Source organism: Phyllostomus discolor, chromosome 4 (genome assembly GCF_004126475.2).
Source record: "Phyllostomus discolor isolate MPI-MPIP mPhyDis1 chromosome 4, mPhyDis1.pri.v3, whole genome shotgun sequence".
Lineage (NCBI taxonomy): Eukaryota > Metazoa > Chordata > Mammalia > Chiroptera > Phyllostomidae > Phyllostomus > Phyllostomus discolor.
The window spans coordinates 131,391,737-131,414,641 of record NC_040906.2 but is presented as its reverse complement, the minus strand read 5'-3'; the positions used below and the strand labels follow the sequence as shown (position 1 = coordinate 131,414,641).

The following is a 22,905-nucleotide window of genomic DNA, read 5'->3' as shown; positions in this document are numbered from 1 at the left end:
TTAAGCAACATGGGCTTTTGTTCACTTCCATGCTAGCAATCGATAGATATATGAGAGGGTTGTCTAAATGCAATACCAAAAACAATTCAAGAAATGGAACTGGAAGACCATTCCTAGTCTCTGCTTCATATAAGGTTACTAAAATTTAAGGGTGTTCTCTACAGAGTTTTGTGCATATGCCAGCCTACTTTTTAAATTTCCATTTAGATATTTAGTCAATCTTCATTATTAACCTATATTTTAAGAAATAAGTATGCATGCTAACTTAAATGTTATTGATCATTTTGCTTCATTTTATGTTATTACAGAGGACTACATTAAAATTTTGTTTGCTTGTAAAGTGTACCAATAGCTTAATACATTTAAAAATCTTTTCTCTTACCATATTCTCTATCATGCTTTACATATAACTATATATTTCCAAAATAAAAGGTGAGTTTTTCATATAGAATATAATTTTTGTAAGCATACATTAATTAAATGCAAGTAGTTGTCAAGGCTCTAGGAGCTATAATCAAATGAGGAGATACACAGATATCTCTGATACAGTATAGGTATTTACTCTAATAGAAATCTGATCAATATACAGAGGCAATGTAGAAAAATAGAAAAGGAAAGCACCTGGCCTGCCCAGAGCAGTAATGGAGTTTGTAGCTAGATATCCTAGAAATAATCAAGTTTCAACCAGGGAAATAATATGTAGACTGTCATTCAAGGCAGATGAAACAACATACACACAGAGGCTTAGGTAATGGAAAGGCTAAGGAGAGGGTGAGTGGCGGCAGATATAATTTATTATTGTGGAGACATGGAATTTGATGTGAATAGAGCAGGAGGCACACTTGAGGTTGGGAAAGTGAAAAAGAGTCTGAGAATAATGGATCCTGTATGAAATATAAAATAGTATAGATTTATATGCTGGTGCCTGGAGGTGCCATTTAAATTTTAACAAGGAGTGATATTATGTAGTTTTCACTTTAATAGTGGCCAAAGTATAGAATTAGAGGGCTTTAGACTACAGGTCAAGAATTGGTGAAGTTAGGTAATAGGGATACTTAAATAAAAAACAATATTGTGGTGATAACAGTGAGAAGATGACTGTGAATGCTATTAAACTTGTGAATAATTATAGGTAAAAAAAAGAAAGAAAAATTTAGAATTTGAATTTGAATGACCAGGTTACCTTATACAGGTAGGAAATTTGTGCTGTCAAATTAAGATGTGGATCACAAGATTATTTACAGGGAAAGATGGCAGGTTCACTTCTGCATTTGAGTTACTTTTGGGCAGGGGTAATTTTCAAATATGTAACTGGCTTGCCATCACCACTAACCCTTCAGTCCATTTAATCTATACATTCCTGCTATGTGACATTCCTATCAATAGGACATTGTGATTAGAGTAAGTCCTCTGAAATATGAACCTAGAGCTCACAAGAGATCCTGACCGTATGGCTGTGAGAGTGTTTACAGCAAGTGATAGTAGAAGCCACAATGTTTGATTGAGTGGATTTTGTAGAAAGAGAGAGCTAAATATTGAGGATGAGCAGTCAAGGAATAGGTTTAAGGATTCCCCACAAAACTGGTTAAGAAGTAGAAAGATTGGAGGTAGAACAAGGGAAAAAGTGCTATCACAAAACCGAAAATGGAGAAAGTTACCAAAAGGTGCAAGTGTTCAAAGCCAAAGCTACAAAAGGTCAACCAGCAATGTCGGGAGACCAGTAAGAACAGAAAACAAATATTGTAATATTTTGAGTAAGAATAAATAGAGCAACAGAGTGATTTTAGGTTATTACCAGACGTCTGTTAAAAATGGAACAAGGACAAACAGAAAATACAAAAATAGATAAATAAATAAATAAATAAATAAATAAATAAATAAAAGATGTTGCTGTCTTGTGGAGGATAGACTCCCAAAGGAGAGTTGCAGAGATATATAATACTAATTGACTATAGTCTAAACACTTTTTCTCCCCAAACTTCTTTGAAAGGATTGGCATTTGCTAAGAGATTATCTCATTAAAAACTTAATATTTGTCTTATGTGTGAATGAGTGAAGTTATCTTGAAATTAAAAGGACAACCAATTAAACAGTTTTCCCCTCCTTGTTAAATATGCTGCATTTAAAGATTTTATATCAATCCCTCATTGATTCCTTATTCTTTCATTATACTGTTTTTGTTTTTCAGTTTTATGTGTGTGTACAATTGTGTGTATGTGACGTGTACTTACATGACTATACACTAAATGACCGATACAAGCAAACTGTAACATATCCATATGATAACACTAAAGAGAAAACATATAATAAATCAGAGAGAAAAAGGAAAAACAACTTCGTGAACTCGTTGCTATACAATGCAGCCCCCCTGAATATCGAAATACCATGCAGGCTCTAACTATCTAATTATTGTGTTCTGATTAAGAGCTGCTGTTTAAGCACAGTGGGTTGTCAGTGCTCAGAAAATTAAAAACAACAGGTTTTCAGTATAAAACACTAAGGGAGAGAGCTATAGCTGATTTCTTGAGCCAATAAATGTTAAGACATAATTATTCTCTTGACTCTAAGTTTCCAATAATGTCTTTCTGTACTGGCCAGAGCCCCTCCACATGATGACTCTCTAATCCAATGTGTATGTGCTGAGAGGTTGTTTAATGTTTCCTTTAACAAAAACACACAGAGCTCAGTATGTGAGGAGAGAAGGAAACAGTTAGAGACTTCCAGCTTTGTGCCTGAATTGTGGAAAACTCCACATCCACTGATGACCGTATGATAACTTCCAGGGTCCGAGAGTAAATGCCCTTTCTCTGGTGGCTGGTAAGAAAACACTTTCTTTGCTAGTATTTTAATTGCTTACACTTTTCAGTGCATAGACTCCTGCTGTTAATTCCAAATTGCTTAAGGGCACCAAACCTTAATTCCTAATAAACAAAGACCAAGTTATAATGGTAATAACTATTCTCTTTGCTTTATAAAAGAGAGTGTTGATAAATACTTTCTTTTATAAAAGAAATAACTGTGCACATAAATATTATTAATCCGTTACTGGAATTTTTTCTTTCTACAGAAGTTGATAACATAAAACGTGTTCTAGAAAGATGCTATTTTTTATCACATTCAAGTCAATCATGAATATTAAAAGCAGAATATACTATGGCATCTGTCCTATACAGGATTGGAATTTTTCAAGAATCAGGGATTGACTTAGTCCATTTGGGCTGCTATAACAAAAATACATAGACTTGATGCCTTAAACAGCAAATACTTATTTTTTCAGAGTTAGGGGGGCTAGGAGTCCAAGATTAAGGTGCTGGTACACTGGAGCCTGCTGAGGGCCCCTTTCCTGGTTCATAGACAGCTATTTCTGGGTACTCACATTAGCAGAAGAGTCAAGAAAGTTCTCTGTGGTATCTTTTGTAAGGACATTGTTCCATTCATTAGGGCTCTCCCTTCATGACCTAATCTCCTTCCAAAGGCCCTACCTTCTAATACCAGCACTTTGGGGCTTAGGATTTCAAAACATGGATGTTAGGGGGACACATATATTCAGACCATAATATGATAGCTATCTAGATATTTGACGGCAGAGAAAATGAAATAAGAATGGAAAAATTTTCATGATAAATGTATATAATTGACAAACCTTTAATATTTGACAGTAAAATAGGCAAGGAGTAGGAGCACAACAGAGAAAATATCATAGAAGGCAGAAGAGCATGTTTCAAGAAAGAGGAGCTGTTCAACTTTGTTAAAGTTAGATCTAGTAAGAATAAGGTCTGAAAAGGATCCACTAATTCTGACATGAAAATCACTGATAAATTTTCCAACAAAAAGACCACTTATATTCACGCTTATGATGGTGAGTGAAGAGATACTATCAGCACTCTGTTAACCAATGTTTTCTCTTGGCAAAAGGGGCAGAATCTAATGGGACATTTGCTTCCTATTATAACAGTGATGAAAATTCCAACTTCAGGATGACAGTGTACTTTTTATAAAGTTTATTGAAAACCCATTTATAGTATCACTATAAAGTTGAAGGTGTGCGTATGCTAAACTACAAAATTTTCCTGTTTAGGGATGGGGAAGTACAGTAGTAAATTTTTTTGTACTTGAAAACAAGGAGACATGTACTAGAATATTCATAGCAAAAGCATTTATAACATGTTCAGTAGATTAAGCATAGGCCTACGAAACAAAGGTTTGCTGGTTTGATTCCTAGTCAGGGCACATGCCTAGGGCCAGGTCCCCAGTAGGGGGTGCATGAAAAGCAACCACACATTAATGTTTCTCTCCTTCTCTTTCTCCTTCTCTTCCCTTCTCTATAAAAATGAGTAAAATGTTTTTTAAGTAAAAAACAACATAAATATATATTAAAAGTAGTATATGTATCTGTATACTACAAATATATATGGTGGTGAATATCAATGAACCTCAGGTATTACAATTTAGAATTAATTTGGGTTTATGGTATAAGGATCCAGTTTTATTTGTTTGCCTGTGGCTATCCAGTTTTCCAGTGTCATTTGTTGAAGATAGTGTTCTCTCTTTATTGGGTACCCTGTTGAAGACCAGTTGACTGTTCATTCATGGATTTATTTCTGGGCTCTCTATTCTGTTCCATTGGTCTACATATCTCTTTATGCATGTGTCATACTGTTTTGAATACTGTAAGTTTGTAATGTTATTTGAAATCAGAAAGTGTGATGCCTCTAGCTTTGGCCTTTCTCAAAATTGACTTGATTATTCATAGTCTTTTTTGGTTCCATATGAATTTTAGAATTGTTTACTCCATTTCTAAAATGGGTGCCATTGGGATTTTGATAGGGATTACATTGAATCTATGGTAATAGATGTTTTTGGTAATACGGATATTCTAATGGTATAAACTTCCAATCCATGAACACAAATGCCTTTTTATTTTGTGTGTCTTATTTAGTTTCCTTCATCAATGTTTATAGTTTTCTAATTTATTTTTTTATATAGTCTGTGGTCTGTGTATAGACAAATAACTGATTTTATGTCGATTTTTGTATCATGCAAGTTTAGAATTAGTTCTATATGTTTTTTTAATCTTTATGGTGATTTTAATATACATAAGATCATATTGTCTGGAAACATGAACAATTTTACTTCTTTTCTTATTTGGATGTCTTTTTTTTTTTTTTTTGCTCTAGTTAAAACTTCTATTGGTATGATAAATGGATGTGGCAAGAGTGGGCATCCTTGTTTATTTCTGATCTTAGAGGGAAAGTTTAATGTTTTTTATTGTAGAGTATGGTATTAGCTGGGAGCTCATCAAATATGGCCTTCTTATGTTGAAATAAGTTCCTAATTCATTGGGTGTTTTTATCATGAAAAAGCATTGAATTTTGACTTTTTTCTGCGTATTGAGATCATATGATTTTTATGGTTTATTCTGTTAATATAGTGTCTCAGAATTGATTTTCATATGTTGAACCATTCTTACAATATAGTGATAAATCCAATTTGTTCAAAGTATGTGAGCCTTTTAATGTACTTTGAATTTGGTTTGCTAGTATTTTGTTGAGGATTTTTACATCTATATTTATCAGCAATATTATACCATAGTTACTTTTTTGTGGTGGCTTTGTCTGGGTTTCATATCAGAGTATGGCTGGCTTTATAATCTATGTTTAGACATGTCCCCTCCTCTTCAGTTTTTCAGAAGAGTTTAAGAAGAATTGATGTTTATTGTTCTTTAAGTGTTTGATATAATTTACCAATGAAAACATCTGGTCCTGAGCTTTTTGGGAGAGGGGAAGGTTTTTGATTGCTAATTCAATCTTCTTACTAGCTGCAGGCCTATTCAGACTTTTTACTTCTGCATAGTAAGTTAAGTATTTTTAGAAATTCATTCATTTCTTCTAGGTTATCCATTTTGTTTGCATATATTTATTAATAATGTTCCCTTATGATCATTTTTATTTCTATTAACATTTGTAATATTTCCTTTATTTCCAGTTTTATTTATATGAGTCCTCTCTCTTTTTCATTTATCTAAGGTTTTGCCAATTTCTCCTAAAAAAAAACAACTCTTGGTTTTGTTGTTTATTTCATATTGTTTTACTATTTCACCTTTGGTTTATATGTTAATTACTATTTATTTCCATTCTTCTGCTACCATTAGTCATAGTTTGTTTTTATTTTTCTAGTTCTTTCAAATATAGTGTTAGGTTGTTTACTTAGTTCTCTTCTTTTTTAAAGTAGGTCTTTATCCCTATTAGTACTGCCTTTGCTGTGCCCCATAAGAGCGTGATAACTATAATGTAATGCTCTCTGCCCTAACCCTGGTATTAAAAAAGTTACAGTTAATAAGTGTCCCAGGTTCGATTCCCAGCCAGGGTACATTCCTGGGTTGCAGGCCATGACCCCCAGCAACCACACATTGATGTTTCTCTCTCTCTCTCTCTCTCTCTCTCTCTCTCCCTCCCTCCCTTCCCTCCCTAAAAATAAATAAATAAAATCTTAAGAAAAAAAACTAATTAAAAAAAAAGTTACAGTTAATAAATATTCCTACATGGAGAAAAAAATATTTTATACACATATATATGTTCTTTCAAGAAACAACTTGGATTGGTGGGAAAAATACCAGATTTGAAATGAGAATGCTTGATTTCTAATCATATCACTACCAAAAAATAATGTTTAACATTGTTGGCCATTACTTGAAATCTCTGTTCCTCAAACTTCTCTTCTATAAATGTTATTAGATTACATATTTTAAAAAATCTATTCCAATTCAAAAATTCTGTGGTTCTATGCTATTTCTGTGTGTGTAGTTAGGAAGGTAGATAGATAAGTAAGCAGGCAGACAGATATAGATATATAATATTTAGTATAATATATAACACCAAATGATATATAATTTTTTCAGCATGAATTACACATATTTTTTAATATTAAGATACTACCTGCCCTGGATGGCCCTAGCTCAGTTGGCTAGAGCATCATCCCAATACACCAATGTTGCAGGTTTGATCACCAGTCAGGTCACATACAAGAAAGAACTAAAGCATGCATAGATAAGTGAAACAACAAATAAATGTTTCTCTCTCTCCCCCCCCCCTCTCCCTCTTCCTCTCTCCCTCTCTCTCTCCCTCCCTCCCTCCCTTTCTCTCCCCCTATCTATTTTCCTTTCCCTTGCTAAAAGTCAATAAATAAATACTTTTTAAAATAAACTATCTCAGTTATAAACTCTATTATCTAATGTTTACCTAGAATCACCTAACTTTTATATAATATCCCTAAAGAGACTTCTTGAGAGACTCCCATCTGGTATTCCTTCTTTTCCTGCCTAAATTTCCATTTATTTGTAAAAGATCTCAAAGAATTTTTATTTCAAAATGAACAAACTAATCAACAAAACTACACAATAACACATTCATGCCCATAGCTTAAACTATGAAAAAATTCAAATGAAAATTGAGACAAATTAATATATTCAAATTTTTTCTACATTAATTGGTTTAATAGAATCAAAGTATTCCAATGTTTCTTCAAAGTGGTTAAGGGACAGTGGATAAAGTAAAGCAAGAAGTAATGTAGTTTATATCAGTAAGGGTATTCTAATAATACAGATCATAACTTTAAATCCTATTTAATTTTGCAGCATAATCTATGTAACTCAACACTAAGTAGAATGAAATCAATTTCTGGCTTAAGTGCTTTGGAGATACTAATTTGAGAGATAATATTCTATTGAAATTTAAGAATTTAAGGCTAATTTAGCCACAGCCTAAAGAGCAGAGCCCTCAGGTGAATGGTCTCACATGTGAAGCCATAATGTAAAATTTAAGGATGCTGAGACTTGAGAAACTAAGTGAAGCATGAATTCTGAGAATTTGCAACATAATCCATAAAGATGAAAATAAAGTACTTTATAATTTCTGTTGTAAAATGTTACATAATCCAAAGTTTTTAAAACTGCCTTTATCAGTAACTGCACTGGTTCCTTCAAAGACAAAATGTAAGCAGTGTCTATTTACTCACATTGTAAAACAAAACCAGTTTGGGTAATTGCGAACCAACCTTCTTAGGGCTAAGACTTTGTCAACTCAGTGTTTTTACATGTATAATTTTCTCCATGACATAAGATAATAATATCTTAAGGACTCAGTGACATCACTACAAACATTAATTCAAAAGAGGCAGGAGAGCTCCAAAATTAAAAATCGGAGCTCTGGAGTTAGAACGAATCCTAGCTTCCTTAATCCATAGCCATGGGCCTTAGGCAAGCTACATACACTTTTATTTCCTCCCTTCTTTCATCTGCAAAATGGGACTGCCACTATTTTGGGGTGGTAATAAGCAAGGCTGAGATACTGTAAAGTGTGTATTTAATAAATATTATTTTTTTTCTTTTTAAAAGATTTCATTTATTTATTTTTAGAGAGAGGGGAAGGGAAAGAGAAAGACAAGGAGAGAAATATCATTGTGTGGTTGCCTCTCACAAACCTCTACTATGGACCTGGCCGGCAACCCAGGCATGTGCCCTGAATGGGAATCTAACCAGTGACCCTTTGGTTCACAGCCCATGTTCAGTCCACTGAGCTATACCATCCAGGGCTAATAATTATTATTCTTTACTACTATTTTGAGTTTCTTTCCTACATTAAAATTTACCTCTACCTTACGCTAAATAAACATAATTTTTTTTCAAAGTTATTTCTAGCCCTGCGTATTCCACACTGGAAATAAAAGCTTTGAAATTGATTATGATATACAAATGGATGCTCATGCTATGAAAATTTGATCTCAGTTCACATGCTAAATAATTTCTGAAATACTCAGTATAAACATAATTACCATTTTGTTTTCCTAAAGTGTTCTCTATATGTTATTTTGCATCACTTACTTATAAAAAGTGAATTAATGAATATGTAGTTTCCTAGACAAGCAATGTAACTTGTCTACCTTTCTAGAATAAGAAAGCAGAATTTCTTTTCTGCATTTTCATGAAATCTTGTTCTCACCTTAATGCTTATCTGCTGACTGTCCCTCAGGCCTAGATCCCTTATCCATTAGTTTTCTCCACTGATGTGAAGAATCTCATCATCCACACACTGAAAGGGGCATTCATCTATTCATTTATTCAGCAAGTAAGCAAGCATTCTGGAGCACATATTGCTTTTTCTTTTCCCCCTAGGAACTGCTCTAAGTTGATTACAAATATTAGCTCATTTAATCATTATAACATTTAATCCTATGGATAGACACTGATCCATTTTTTGCAGCTAAGGAAGTTGAAGCAGGGTAAGATTCAGCAACTTGCTCAAGGTCACACAACTAGTGAGTGGGAAGATCAGTGTCTGAACACAGGCAGCACATCTCCAGGACAACTGTGTTGTATGATCTCAATCACCATGGTTGGGGAATGCAAAGGAGAAACCTGGCCTGACATTTCAAGTATGTGTGGAAATAAGGTCATTTAGGAAAATTCCCCCACACACACACACAAAAAAAAATCTATACAAAATATCCTTCTTTATGAAGGATAGTAGTTATCCTTCACAATAGTAGTTAAGAGTCACTGAGCACTTTGTCTTTGCACACTGCCATCATGAGTCCCTTTTATTTGCTCTCTCATTTCATACTTCTGGCAGCTCTTTGAAGTAGGTAATATTACCATCTCCATTTCACAGATGAAGGAATTGAAGCACACAGAGATTCAATGGCTTGATTTTGGTTGCACAGCCATTTTGAAGTAAGGGCCTAATTTAACCACTAGGCTTTTATAGCGTATGTTATGCTGCTTCACTGCAAATAACGTCAGACACCTGTTATGAGTCCACATTATTCTTGGTTTGATTTAATGGCTAACTTGTACTACAATGCTTGTTTCAAACAAAATTCAAACTCCTAAAATACTAAGGAGTATTTAGTAAAAACTCCTGAAATAATGTTCCTTTAGATTCCACTATCTTATGGAATCTCCCTTTAGGTTAATTTATATTCTGAAAGTCATATCAATTCATCAGTATATTTTTAAATAAGATAATAGCAAATATAAAGCAAATTTATTCATCTTTTTATAAAAAATTATGTTTATCTCTTTATCTATCTATCAATCTATCTATCTATTCATCTATTCATCCATTCATCTGGATAGTACCTACTGTGTGGCAAGAGGGGTTCTGTGCTGGGGATTTACTGTTGAGCAATCAAATAAAACTCCATCTTGATAAATCTTATACACTAGTGAAAATATTCACAAAGCCTGTCTCTACCTTTCTGAGGTCAGTGTTTCAATGGCAACAAAAAATGAATCCCTCCTTTGGGATAAGGCTATGTGGTTTATTACTAAATAAACATAGAAAGGAACCACTCAAAAAAAAAATAAGTGATTATGTGCCTACTGATTAAATACTCATCTCTGAAAACAAACTGTTTCTTAATGATTTTTTTAAAAAAACTTATGAGAATGTGGAGAAAAGGAAACCCTTGTGCACTGTTTGTGGGAATGGACATTGGTACAGCCATTATTGAAAAGAGTAAGGAACATCTCAAAAATTTAAAATGTGACCGCCTTATTGCCCAGCAATTCCACTTCTTAGTATATAGTTTTAAAAAACCAAAACACTAATTAGAAAGAATATATGCACCCCTATATTCATTTTAGCATTATTTATGATAGCTAAGGTATGGAAGCAACCCAAGTTCTCATCAATAGACAAGTAAATAAAAAAAACTGTAGTACACATATACAATGGAATATTACTCAGCCATAAAAAGAATGAAATTTTAGTATTTGTGACAGCATGGATGGATCTAGAGGGTATTATACTCAATGAAATAGTCAGTCAGAGAAAGATAAATACCATATGATTTTACTTCTGTGAATCTAAAGAACGATATGAAAAAAATCAGAATCAGACTCATAGACACAAACAACAGATTAATGGTTGTCAGAGGGTAGTGGAGGTTATAGGAATGGCTGGAAAAATTGAAGAGATGAAGAAGTACAAATTAGTAGTTAAAAAATAGTCACGGGATGTAAAGTACAGCATAGGGGACATAGTCAATAATATTGTAATAACTATGTATGTTGCCAAGCGGGTACTGGAAAATATTGGGGGGAACACTTTATGAGGTATATGATTGTCTAACCACCTGAAACTGTACACCTGAAACTATATATAAAATAATATTGAATGTAAACTATAATTGAAAACAAACTTACTGATCAACTAATGTGAAAAGTTTGAAATACAGAGTTAAACATATTTTCACAGACTATATTGTTTTGTTTCTTTCTCTGAAAAACTACTCAGTCTTTATTATGCTAATGTTAATTTTCATCTCTAAGAAGGATACATCGTGTAGCATTTCTGAAAATTGTTCACCATACCTTGTATTTTTAGTAATGTCAGTTAGTAGCACCATCGAGTAATAGTAGTATTGTGGAAATACCAAATTTTAAACTAGATTTTAAACTAAATTTAAAATCTTCATTAGCTTATCCCATGTGAAATATGCTAAATCCATGTGTGTGTATGAGCAGTGAACCTGTCCTTATTATCCCTGACAGAGGGCATTTATTCATCAGTCAATCATTTCTGGAACACACATTAGGCATAGAACTCTGTGCTAGAGACTAGGCAAATGGAATGTTGAAACACAGTCTTTGCCATGAATAATCCCATTAGCAGAAACCATACACAGCTTACAAAAACCAAAACAAACAAAAGCCCTCTCAGTGTTAAGATTCACTGGCATCAGCTAAGAATCTCTGTGATGAACATTATCAATGCAGAGCTGCTTGATCCATATGAAATAATCACATTCAGGCTCTATCTAGAAAATCACCAAAGGAGTATTTCAGATAGTCTATGTATAAATTTTCCACAGCCTCATTAAAGAAATGAAAAGAAGCCCTGGCTGGCATAGCTCAGTGGATTGAGCTCAGGCTGCGAACCAAAATGTCGCAGGTTCGATTCCCAGTCAGGGTACATGCCTGGGTTGCAGGCCGTGACCCTCAGCAACCGCACATTGATGTTTCTCTCTCTCTTTCTATCTCCCTCCCTTCCCTCTCTAAAAATAAATAAATAAAATCTTAAAAAAAAAAGAAATGAAAAGAAACAAGATTAATTCTAATAGCCTATTATATTTAACCCCATATGTTCAAAATATTGTCATTTCAACATGTAATTCTCATGAAAACATTGATAGAACACATTATATTATTTTACTTCATAAGAAGTCATTGAAATCTACTGTTTCTTGTACTTATAGTTCATCTCAATTTGGGCTAGCCACATTTCATTTGTTCAGTAGCCTGTGGTGAGTAGCCACATGTTAGATAGAGTGGCTCTACAATAGAACTGTTTGGCATTATGATAAGCTACTTTACATGGAACTTATCTGGGCTTTGGATATGGTGTCATTGGTTATTCGTTCTCTAGCAAAAGTTTATTGTGCTTTCACTGTTGTAAAATGATATGCAAACATTGAGAATACACACATAGATTGCCAAAAGACATATGAAAAGATGTTCAATGTAACTAATCTTCAGAGAATACAACAGTGAGTACAAAAGGCCCTGCTCTTTTGGAGTTTAGACAACCAAGGGAGAGAGATAGTTTTAATAAGCTATTCCAAGAGCAGTGTGTACTGGGGATTTAGTGATACAAAGTGGAGGGGCCTGTAACCCAGCTGGGTCATAGCAAGTGAATTGAGTCTGAAAAGTAGCAGTGACAGCCTAGAAAGGAGAGAACAGCGGAGAGCATGCTGACAGGACAACCAGTGTGCTTAAAGAGAGACAAGGTAAAAGAATCAGAGTGTGAGCAAGAAAGCGTTAGCGATGCCATTGTTCCCAAAGCACACAGTGGGTTAAGCACTGGGGTATGAATGACGAGGATGGAACAGGCGGCCACAGCTAGATCTTGGAAAGCCTTGGATGTCATTTCAAGTAGCTGGAATTTATCCAGTAGGTTTTGACTTTAAGTTTTAAATAAATTACCTTAACAGCTATATGAGAGTGTTTTGGGGAAAAGAGCAGAGGATAAGAGATTATGTACAAGAGGGCAGAACAGTTTAGGGAAAAGAAAATAAGAAGCTCAATATTTCAGGGAAATGAGAATTAGAGAGGAGGAAACAGATTCTATAAATATTTGGGTTAAAATCAATAAGACAAATCAATTAGATTTAAGTTGAAGTAGTGGGTGGAGTCAAGGACAACAGCCAGGTTTCCTGGCTGATGAGGTAGCTGAGAAAACCAACCTGAACTAGAAAATATTGACGGGGAAGCAAGTTGATGGGAAAAGATGATAAATTCATTTTTGTCCCTTTGAGTCTGAAGTGCCTCTGGGAGTATTAGATTGAGTTTTCCACGAGCCAGTGGGTGAAGCTCAAAGGTGAGATCTGACTGGTTTCGTGCTGTAGTTGAAACAATGAGAGGGAATATGATTACCAGGGGAGAGCATAGAATTATAAAAACCACCTTTCCGAAAACAAAACAGCTCCTTCCCCCACATGTCCTTCCAGAAATCATTAGCATTCTCAGTTAGTACATCTCTGCAGGGCTGTCAGAGGACTGCTTCTAAAATATCATATCACTGACTTGTTTGAAATTCTTCAGCCTCCTTTCTCTGTGGTTTGCAAACACTAACTTTATCCCCAGACCTTCATTGCCCCAGGTTTCATAGTCAAGCACAGGGTTATAGGTACAATTAGTTGCCTCCCAACCCCTTTTGCCCTGTGCCTTGATATGTGTCCCTGTGTCTGTCTGGAAGAGCACCTCTCGCCGTCTGTACCCAGGAAGTTCTTATTGTCCTGTCTGATTCCTCATGGCAGCTTTCCCTGACAGAGAAGTGTTAGTTATCTTCCTTTTAATAGGATTCCATAGCAACTAGTATGTATGTCTATTCTGGCAATTCTCATCTTATTTTTAATGCAGTCAGCACTTTGTCTTCGGTCTTCTTCCACTTCAGTGCATACTTTATGAGATGATGGACTTTTCTTCTTTTGCTTTTTTAATCTTCGCTGCTTATAATCGGCTCTACAGGGACTCACACATATATTGAGTAAAAAATATTGAATTTAATTTTATTTTTGAATTGTATTAATTTCAAGAGAATAGAATTAAATTTGCATGAGGCTCACTGGTAAACATGAAGGAAAATACAGTTTCTGAAAATACAGCTTTATGCTGAAAATGCTTTGACTGGCTTTTTCTGATATTTGAGATTATGTATTATGGAGAATTCTATAAAAAACTATTATATTTTGGAATTTTAAACACATCTTTCAAATATATATGTCTACCCACATCCTTACCACCAGGAAATATATTACAAAGAAAGCAAATCTAGTTTAGGGTAATTTTTTTCAAACATATATTGTCTAAGAAACATTAAAAAAATGGTGTCTCAGTCTTTTAGCCGGGTGAAATCTTATACTGTCTTCAGGCCCCTTAACTCATATTTTGAATGAAAGGTTAATTTGAACGCTAATGTATTCCATTCTGAGAATGACAGCAAGCAGTCTGCGGTACGGTCAAGTGACAGCAACTTCTGCGAAGCAAGAGACATGACAAATGAGGCTGTTTGTGAAAGTCACCGTGCCTGCCACATTCTTATACTTAATTATGAAATCTTTCTAAATAACCACAGGAACTTACTCATTTCTTTAATAAACAATATTAACTGTGTCCCATGTACTGAGTAACAAAATATATTTTGTGTTTTAATAAGAACATCTGAAGTGTTAAGCAGTCAACTTTTAAGTGCGGATTTCTAGATTAAGATATTTAATTTATCTTTCGCTTCATAATAAATCATTGAAAAAAATCCTTATTGCTTAAGCAACAGATGTTACTTATTTGCTCACAGTTCTATAATAGTGGTAAGGACTCAGTGAGGAGAGATTATTTTTGCTCCACTTGGAACTTTCTGGGCTGATATGTCCAAATGATTTCTTCATGTGTCTTCAGTCTTATGGAAGATGATTGGAAAAGCAGAACACTGCCTGGGTCTCTATCTTTCTTCCCCTTTCCTCCTCCCTACCCCTCCCCAACAAACACATTACCTCTCCAGAAGGCTAGCTAGGGCTTTATTCACATAAAACTTGGCCATCTCCAGTTACTTAAGCTTCTTATGTGGTGGTTGGCTTTCCCCAAAGCACAAAAACAGGAGCTTCCAGGCGTTCTTAATTTCTGGGCTCCTAAAATGCTACTTCTGTGTCTTTTACATTGTTACGACTGGATCAGCCCATATTAAAGGGAAGGAGAAATAGACTCCACTTCTCTGTGGGGAAATGGCAAATTAATACTGAAAAAGAGAAGGTAAGAAGATAGAGATAAGATTGTAACCGTAGGAATCTACCACAAATACTTAAATATATCAACCGAATACTTCTAAGTATAGATTAAGATAAATTCATGCCCATATACACATCACACTCTTTATACTAATGTTTCAAAATACATTGCAGGCAATATAGTTCTCTGAACTCTGTTTAGTCAGTAACTCTGCAGATTATATGCTAATTGTTCCATTGTTTGTGTGTCACATGCCGAGCACAGGATGCCAGAAATTGCAGGTTGTGTCTCTCCTGTGAGTGCTCATAGGCTGCTCTCATATATTATCTGATCCCCCTCAGTGTGGTCTGACCTGTCTGGACCTCGGGGGCATGCCTGAGCCCAGTGGTGTAGCAACACAGCACCCACCGTGAGGTACTAGTGATTATACTTCTCTCTGCTGCCTGAGGGCCTTCTTTCTTCTCTGTTGTCACTACTGCAAACTCCAGAGAGCTGTGTTTCCCACATATTAGTGTTTCTAATTATTTTTGTAGCCTAACACAGCACCTGCCTCCTTTTGCTCTTTTATTTTTTTTCCACACCCCTGTTTTTTCTCCCATTTTCTTGCCACTAGCTCATTATTCTTTCATCTTTGCTGGTGTTCCTCAGGTAGGTATAGCTATTGCCAATGGAAAATCATCTTTTTCTTCTGTGTCTTTACTTTTTGGTTTTTGTTTGTTTGTTTGTTTGTTTGTTGTTTGCTTTGTTTTCATTGCTTGACTGTTTTGATTGCTTCCTGACTTCACCATAATGTTTACTTTTATTCAATTTCTTCTAAATGACTGACTAAGTCTGAACACTTAAATAAATTGAATGATACTTAAACAGTAAAATTAACAAAAACTTATGAGGACAATAAAAAATACCATTTAGAAATAGTTATTTGTATTAATTATCCAGTTTTTAAAATGAAAAACTACCTATACTTAATATAAACTCTAAGAGCCACTTAATTTGGATTAATTAGATTGACTTTTCTAATAATCAGATACACTTTGAAGGTTAAAAAAAACTTTAAAGCCTGTTACTTTACTGAGAATAGATTCATTTGCCATTAGTATGGAAGAGAATAGGAAATAAATGAGGCTTTTACTTGTTTAGAGCACCATATATATATCTTCCTGTGATCAAGAATCCTTTTGGTAAAACTGATCTTACATTTATTTTTACTTTCCAAGTATTCTGTATTTATAGTGTTCTTAAGAGTTATGTAATTAGAAACTCCTACAAAGTTGTACTTGAAAGTCAGCTTAGAAATCATGTTAAATCTGCCATTTTCTCTGTGAGGAAATGGGGTACTGACTGAAGCCATTTCTGATGGCTACTAAAGACAGCCAAGAACATAACTGAAATCACCTGTGACCAAGAAACCTCGTCTTCTTGGTTTTTATGGTGGATTCCTGACTGATTTGCCCAGTCCCTAGATCTTTGTTGGGAAGACATGAATAACCTAACCAGTAAAGAGACAGGAAAAAGTCTGACAGCTAAATTACGTGGGCGAGAAGGAAAAAGGCGTCTTAACCATGAAAGCAAGGAGTCTGGATTTGTAAAGAAAAAAGAAAAGGGGTGTATGTTGTGAGTCAGAAAAATTAGGAGAGAGGTTGGGGTTAAGAGTGAGGGATGAGCTTTTGGGATTAATAATGTGGGATTTATGGGGAAGGAAGGATGTCTAATGATACTTTTTCGAAAATCTCATTGCATGATTATCCTTATTCTGCCTTGGTTTGCAAATTTTCAGTAAAGACATACCATACTTTTTAATGTTATTGTGAAGTTACTCACATTTCTGTTGGATGTGTAGCCATGATAAAATGAAATGTAAGAAACAAAAAGGGATGCTTAAATTTGAGTTATACTTAGCCCAAGACATCTTCTATAAACTGTGCTGTTATCCCTACTCATTGCTTAGTAGAGCAATGATGATTTTGGTAATTTATCTAATAAAATAACAGCCAGGGTGTATGGAACACATTCTCTGAGCCAGACAGTCTGTTAACCACTTTATACAACAGAAAACAGTTAATTTACTCATCACAACAACCCTAGGAGGTAAGAACTGTTATCATCTCCATATGAAAAGAGCGAAACTAAAGTTAGAATGTTAAACAAATTGTCCTGAGTCACAGTTAACAGGTTTCTACAGGGTAAAAAACATCATCAAGATATAAAAACATTCACTAATGAAGGGACCACCTTTAAATTCTTCCCACTCAAGCAGCTCTCTCAGCTTAACATCAATGTGTGGTTAAAGCTGTCACATCAACACCAAAGGAAAAGTCCACTCTGCCATTGATCCAATGGTAAAACACAAAGAAAATGTAATGGGATTGTTTAATGAAGGAAAAATAATACACACCTTGCAAAAGATGGGAGATTTTTCTGTATTGATTAAACTGACATTGAAAACAACTTAATTACATTCAGAATCACAGGTAAATAAAAATATGGCAGAGTTAGTTAAAAATTGAAGAGAAGAATATCTGGAAGATTTGTTACAGGTTAGGTTCTTTAAAAGAGAGTGATTTTAATTTTGACAGATTATATGATGCATATGATTATATGATGATTATGGTTTTCTCTTAGAAACCAGATGAAATAATAAAAGTTAGTTTCACAATGGTAACCATATTTATGACAATACTATTAAAGTAAAAAGGAAAGTAAAAGATGTTATTTCATGTTACTATATGTATTTTTAAGGAGGATTATGCCATTCTACTCTTCCCTCTCTAGAAAAAGAGAAAAGTTAGAAGCAATCAATTTCTAACTTAGTTCCTGATGCAGACTCTGGCCAGCAGTGTCTGAGGCATTTGTGGGTGAGACGAAACAAATTCACACAGACTACCGAGTCCTGTGGAGAAAAAGGGATGGCATGGCCACTCTCTCAAGGGGAGAGCACCTCGACCCTTGCCTTGACATGCTTTTATTGGCTTTCTAATAGCATACATCAAAGAAGGTTCTCATTCATTATGCTCAGGTTTGTTTAGGTAATTACTTTTTACAGATAGTAAATGAAAGGATGTTAGTGATTACTTTCTACAGATTAACAAGGATAAAATGTTGCAAATGCAAGGGAATGATAAAAGTAATGGGTCTGGTTACACTTCAGTCCTTAGGAGAATTAGCACAGACTTCAGGAAGTTACTTTAAAGATACACAGTAAGCATTTGCTGCTTCAACTCAGGGTAAAGGAGTTTTAATAAGAGCAATATTCAAAGCAACTTTGGTATAATGAGGGCCTGTTTTCCCATGGGAAAGCCGATTCATGGGTTTGGCTTCCTATGTGCCAACACATGCCTGTCAACTTTCCAATAGGGCTGTGCTACATTTTCCATTCCATGCAGATAGGTTCCCTGTAAGTTTCTTCTAATAATTAAAGCCTAATCATTATATTTTTTCTAAAATTTTTAAATGTAAAATAATAAAAATCATGAATTTAATTTTATATTTCATTTTATATTTTAGAATGATATTGCAAGTAAATAGTTTTTCATATATATTATAAAATTTTGATCCAATTTATAAATAAATTGCTTTTAAGCAGTCTTATCAGAGTACCAGTATCTTTTATGAATAATTAGCAACCTCTACTTCTCAGAGTAGTCTTCAACATCAATAGGAAAAATTACTTTGGCTCTGTTTCTTCTGTCACTCAGATAACTATTATGATTATAGAAAACATACTTTTGTGTCTTAAATATTACTTAAAGAATTTGTACTAAAATTAATTTGGGATTTGATCTAGTACTGTTTCTATATTCACATTTAGTGATTTTCAGTACAGACCTTATTGTTAATGCAAATTGCTTTTCTACATGTCATTTATACTTACTGTCTGAAGTTTAGCAGTTGATGTTGAAGTTGTTGAGTTTGAAACTTTCATATAAAATTACAAGGTGATGAAAGGCAGCATGCAAATTATGGAAGGCTTCTTCTATGCAACTTGGTATAATCACTCTAAGTTGAATGTTCAAATAAAATCAAGTGGAGGTGATAAAAAATTATCCTGGAAAAACTCTAGTAAATAACATAAAATTACCAATATAAAAGTCAACATATTCCAAGTCCAAGGAAGCAAAGAAGTTTCTGAGAAAACACTTAGAGATATGTAATATGAAATCATTGGCTACTTTTAAACACCATTTCAATGCATGAGTTTATCTTATGTTTAAAATTATAGATGCCATTGAATTAAGGGAGGGATAAAAAACCGTGGCACTCAAAACAATGAGCAGTCCATTACACGAGTGTGTGTCCTGCATTATATAAGCATCTGTGAAGAAAAAGAAAAAAATGCAATTACTGAAGCATTACCTTTCCAGTTCCATTTTCCTCAAACTCAAAAGCAGTTTTGTTAGATTTGTGAGAATTTAGTTTTGAGAGGCTGTTGCTTTTATTATCTACATAATATCTACAAAATTTAATTAAAATTATAAAAAATGAGTTTGACTATAGATTAAAAATTAATACTTTATTGTGATATGTATATAATGTGGATTACAATATATATAATTTCTTTAAATTGAGTTACTTTGTAAGTGCTTCCTTGGACTCAAGGAGAATTCATCACTCCTTTGTGTTCCTACAGCGCTGCTTGCACATTCTCTTCAGGAGTCTGTTCTCCTTTCCCTGGATGTTAAGGTCTTTGAGAACACCCATTGCATTGTATTTGCATTTCCATCCCTAGAGTCTTGGGCAGGGGCTGGCACTTCATAAGTACAGAGGGCATATTTTCTGGATAAATCACAAAATGTATTTCTTAAAATATTTTAGCATTCCTAATGCAAATAATATAATAGTAAAAATATATTGTTGTTCCATATTTTTGGAACTATATTTTCCAGAAAAAAAGGTCACTTTTTGGATGTATTGTTGTGTCCAGAAAGTTATGTCATTTGTTTTTGTTTGAGGTTGATTTTCCATTTCTGAGTTACTCCTGGGTTTGCAAGATAAAACACTTCTGAGTCCCTTTGCTACAAAGGGCTAGATCCACTAAGTCTTCTTTCCTTCTGTTGTACATCTGAGAGCCCACAGGCAAAAGAGCAGGATATAATATGCATTGAATATGGAGTCCCTTAAAACCTGCCCTTCTCTAAGAAATAGTTACTTTCTTTGCAATTCACTAAACTAGCTAGTATATTTCTTATAGTAATAGGAATATTGAGTTTCTGTTTGACATTCTATAGGCCTGTTACATGTAGAAATAGAGAAGTGCATTTATGATGCTACAGTTTGTATTTGTAGTAAAACAATGAAAAAGAAAAGAGAAATCAATATCCATCCAAAGTTTCATATTTAACTGCATGAAAACTGGAAGTACTATTTAACAGTTAAATTTCCAAAAATTCTAACCTGACAAAAAATATATTCACAACTAAAGAAAATAAGAAATTATACCAGTACCTCTCATATATTGCTACCAGGTCAGGAATTGCTCCAGCTTATGGAATGCAGCAAGACAATCTGTCCCAAGTCCTGGCTCATGTGGCTCAGTAGATTGAGTGCTGGCCTGCAAACCAAAGGGTTGATGGTTCTATTCTCCATCAGGGCACATTCCTGGGTTTCAGGCCAGGTCCCCAGCAGGGGGCGCATGAGAGGCAACCACACATTGATATTTCTCTCCCTCTCTAAAGAAGAAAAAAAGAAAAAGAAAATCTGTCCCAAGATGTTGGTCAAGACTGTGGCACTACACAGGAAGAATTCCTAGCTAACTTTTCAGCTAGTATAGAGTATCTACAGTAATGGTTCATGTTCCCACCTTCAATTTAGGGGTGTAGTTTGCACTTTCTAACACCCCAAGATGAAGTTTGCATAGGTAAAAAGATTATTATTGTTAGTTTCATCATTATTGTTGTCATCATTATCATCAATGCAATGCCCTAAAATTGAGTCAAAGAAAGTAATACAATAATGAAATTATAGGAGAACATATTTAGAAAGTTTAAATGTATATTTATATATATAATCTTATATGTATTTATGAGGTCTGCCAAGAAGGTATCCAGCCATTTAATGAGAAAAACAGACATTTATTGAAGAAGATACAAAATACAAGAAACATTGTATATAGGACAATGATGTCTCAGTCCCCTTCAAAGTAATCATCTTGGGATCTCACACAGTTCTCCCAACTGCCATCAGATGCCCTGTCATATTTTCCTGCATCTCATTGATGATCTGAAATCTCTTCCCTTTCAAAAGTGATTTTAGTTTTGGGAAAAGCCAGAAGTTGCAGAGCACCAAATCTGGATTGTAAGGGGGCTGAGTCACCTGGGTGATTTGATGTTCTGCCAAAAACTCTGCACGAGACAGGATGCATGAGCAAGCTTATGGCTGTGATGAAACTGTCAATCACTAGCTTCCCAAAGCTGAGGCCTTTGGAATCATCCAAATAGTTTCTGAAGAAGAATGTTCAAGCTTAACACAAAATTTGACGCAGATTCATTGCTCTACTTGTTCAGTCATTTTGAATGTGACATCCACACAGTACACCTGCTCACTCCACAGCATCTACCATCCATACTGACTAATACAGTGAAGTCACCATTGTTCACACATGTACATTCCAGTCCACTGTCCTTGGCTGCCAGATTACATTGATGTCATGCAAATTGTTCTCATTACATTAACAGTGACTGGACCTTTTCCAGACAGGACTTGTATGTGTGTGTGTGCGAGAGAGAGAGAGAGAGAGAGAGAGAACTTTATATATATGAACTTAATATATATGAACTCTATATATGTATATATATAAACTTTCATTATACTTGAAAACACAATAATGTTGTCATGTAGCTGTGTTGTAGCTGTAAAAAATCTAATCATATTAAATTTTAAGTGGTATATAAGTAGAAATTAGAACTATATAAGTAAAAATTCTTGCTGTGACTAAGTATATGTGCTCACATTATTTATGGTCTTGTTACCCTTTTTAATAGTGATAAAGCTCTTTCAGCTTATATTCAGAGAATGATCTGAATTATTGATGAGACTTGAAATCATTTAGAAAGGTTAATGTAGCTAAAGAAAGTTACAAAAAATTTTTCTAATATTAGTAGAGTTAGTATGTGGAAAGTGTATGAGACTTGTTTTACATGGTAATATGAAACAGAATAAGATGGCCCTAGACTGAATATACCCCCCCCTCCAAAATGTATATGTTGAAGCTCTAAACCCCAACTGAACTTAGACATAGGGTTTATGAGGAGGTAAAAAAGATTAAACGTAAAGATGGAACCCTAATTCAGTAGGATCAGTGCCCTTATAAGAAGATCCCAGAGTGTTCACTCTCTCTCTCTCAATCTCTCTCTCTCTCTCTCTCTCTCTCTCTCTCTCCCTCTGCCATGTGTAAACACAGCAATAAGGTGACTCTCTGCAATCCAGAAATAGATTTCTCATGAGGAACTGAATTGACTAGCACTTTGACCTTGGATTTCCTAGTTTCTAGAGCTGCGCAAAAATAAATTTTCATTCTTTAAGCCACCCAGTCTGTGCTATTATGTTATGAAAAGCCTCACAGACTAAGATGAGGACTAGTGCTGTGGCTATTAGAGGACAGATTTCTGTGTAAAGTAGAAATGCTTTTT

General features: G+C 34.4%; 1 protein-coding gene across 1 annotated transcript in view; it reads left to right on the top strand.

Moving 5' to 3' along the window:
* Positions 1 to 22,905, top strand: part of LOC114494052 (protein eyes shut homolog) — a 294,169-nt gene that overhangs the window by 195,982 nt on the left and 75,282 nt on the right.